Raw genomic sequence first — 3,213 nt, forward strand, 5'->3', positions numbered from 1 at the left:
AAATCATTTTCTCTTATATCGAGATATTAAATCATTTTCTCTTATATCGAGATATTAAATCATTTTCTCTTATATCGAGATATTAAATCATTTTCTCTTATATCGAGATATTAAATCATTTTCTCTTATATCGAGATATTAAATCATTTTCTCTTATATCGAGATATTAAATCATTTTCTCTTATATCGAGATATTAAATCATTTTCTCTTATATCGAGATATTAAATCATTTTCTCTTATATCGAGATATTAAATCATTTTCTCTTATATCGAGATATTAAATCATTTTCTCTTATATCGAGATATTAAATCATTTTCTCTTATATCGAGATATTAAATCATTTTCTCTTATATCGAGATATTAAATCATTTTCTCTTATATCGAGATATTAAATCATTTTCTCTTATATCGAGATATTAAATCATTTTCTCTTATATCGAGATATTAAATCATTTTCTCTTATATCGAGATATTAAATCATTTTCTCTTATATCGAGATATTAAATCATTTTCTCTTATATCGAGATATTAAATCATTTTCTCTTATATCGAGATATTAAATCATTTTCTCTTATATCGAGATATTAAATCATTTTCTCTTATATCGAGATATTAAATCATTTTCTCTTATATCGAGATATTAAATCATTTTCTCTTATATCGAGATATTAAATCATTTTCTCTTATATCGAGATATTAAATCATTTTCTCTTATATCGAGATATTAAATCATTTTCTCTTATATCGAGATATTAAATCATTTTCTCTTATATCGAGATATTAAATCATTTTCTCTTATATCGAGATATTAAATCTATTTTCAAGTGTTTTACAATCTCGCCTAACTTGTTTGTTGACAAATAGAATTTCTGCCTAAGATCTTCGATGACTATGGAATTCATCTAACAGTGCTCTATGTAGAAATGACGAATCGTTTCTAGGTTGTAGTCTAATACATTTTAAAAAATATTAAATATAAATGACAATCTTTAAACATCTGTTACTGATGTTCACATTGTGTTGCAGAAAAATAAATTTATAGAAATTTAACTGTAATGATATCCCTAGAAATGTGTCAATTTGTGTGTATCTTTGGGAATAAAATTACTAGATAATTGGCCACACAGTGAAAACTCTAGTTTGACCGTTATAATTTTTTAAAAATATAATCATCTTAAGGTTAAATTTTGCAAATGTGTACAGGCTTTCCGTGGGTATTGCCGCACTCAAATGTGTATTCAGTTAAAGCTTGACTAAAATAAATAGACATTTACGGACATGTTGCTCACCTTGTTAAACTTTCCTATTAAAATTCCTCTTTTTAGCTTGCACGCTTTTCATGGGTGGAAAAATATATAACTATATGTGTACACTGCACTGTACTCAATGTTGGCGAACACTCTTAACATAGTTTTGTGATCTAGAAATAATAAATAAGAATATTAACGAAGGGGAAGTATCCACAAAAATTAATCGCCCTTGGTAAATGGAAGGGGGGCAATTCTTGAGTTACTAACTATAGGGAGAAAAACTTTCTCTTAAGTGATAACGTGCAGAAATAATGTCCATTTTTTAAAGTACTAAAGACAGTTTCACGTTCCAAAAACAGTTCTACTTTGCGCAACGCATGTTCCGGAGAATTTCTTCTGCTTTTCAATGGTCCTATGTCAATAAATGCAAAAGACACAAAACCATATTTTGTATCGAAATTTTTTACATCGGGCCGACTACTCCCCCACATTGTTTTCACTCTGGCCTCTCTGCACAACGTTCAAATCCTTCGCCTTTTACTAGGGATTTCCGTGCAGAGGAGCATTATAATGAGTCTAAATCTCAAATTTTTCCAGCCCTACTCTGTGGGGTTATATACTTGTAAATTCATGAATGGCACCAAACTGAACTGAACTTGAAGTTACCTTGCAAGACTATGAGAGACAATAGAGTTAATAACTGAAAGAGACGGAGATAGTGCTGAAGCTGTTGAAAGTTTGTACCGACCACCGGTAGTTCATAATTTATGATATTCTTTCTGGAAAAATTTACACTTGCCTTTTTACCTACCTGAACGGATCATTTCAGGGGCCGATTTTGAGTTTGTGTTTAAACACAAGCTGTCGTTTTAGCCTTTTTGTGCGTGTGTGTGTGTGTCAATTCATATGATAGGCTACATAAGGAATTATATTTTTGCTTAGTTTTAATTTGAATTTCATTAATCCAGCTTAGAAATCAGAAGGGAAAAAACTTATGAAGTTATGAATTTTTAGAAATGTATAGTTAGCTAAATAGGGGGGGGGGTCTACCTAGAAATGTAAAACATGTGTTAGACACCTTATTTATAGTTTAGTTATTTAGCGACGCACCATAGAAGACGCATATTGAACGGGACTAGTGACGCTTGGGATATGTTGGGTTAGAGACTGGAAAATCAGTTAGCGATATAATCCTACAGGGTAACAACGTGTTTAGTTGACAGAGACTTTTACTGTGGCCTTTTCTTAGAATAAATATATGTGAAGTTGTTCATCAGCGTTGACTACATCTCTTTACTTGTTAAAACCGATGTCTTGTTTATTCTGTATTGTTGATCAACTACACTGAATACACCCGAACAATAAAACTCAAACGCTTGCAGAGTAAATAGGGGGGTCTACCTAGAAATGGAAAACATGGCTATAGGTCTACCTAGAAATGGAAAACATGGCAATAGGTCTACCTAGAAATGGAAAACATGGCAATAGGTCTACCGAGAAATGGAAAACATGGCAATAGGTCTACCGAGAAATGGAAAACATGGCAATAGGTCTACCTAGAAATGGAAAACATGGCAATACGTCTACCTAGAAATGGAAAACATGGCAATACGTCTACCGAGAAATGGAAAACATGACAATAGGTCTAGATAGAAATGGAAAACATGGCAATAGGTCTACCTAGAAATGGAAAACATGGCAATAGGTCTACCGAAAAATGGAAAACATGACAATAGGTCTAGATAGAAATGGAAAACATGGCAATAGGTCTACCGAGAAATGGAAAACATGACAATAGGTCTAGATAGAAATGGAAAACATGGCAATAGGTCTACCTAAAAATGGAAAACATGGCAATAGGTCTACCTAGAAATGGTAAACATGGCAATAGGTCTACCGAGAAATGGAAAACATGGCAATAGGTCTATCTAGAAATGGAAAACATGGCAATAGGTCTACCG

At 32.1% G+C, this 3,213-nt stretch overlaps 1 non-coding gene across 1 annotated transcript; it reads left to right on the plus strand.

Annotated features, from left to right (window-relative positions):
* The first annotated feature begins 1,748 nt into the window (after window positions 1-1,748).
* On the plus strand, window positions 1,749-1,865 carry LOC129928460 (U5 spliceosomal RNA). The gene has a single exon (XR_008780002.1). It is a non-coding gene; the product is annotated as a U5 spliceosomal RNA (small nuclear RNA).
* Window positions 1,866-3,213: the final 1,348 nt, after the last annotated feature.

Source organism: Biomphalaria glabrata, chromosome 9 (genome assembly GCF_947242115.1).
Source record: "Biomphalaria glabrata chromosome 9, xgBioGlab47.1, whole genome shotgun sequence".
In the NCBI taxonomy this organism is placed as follows: Eukaryota; Metazoa; Mollusca; class Gastropoda; family Planorbidae; genus Biomphalaria; species Biomphalaria glabrata.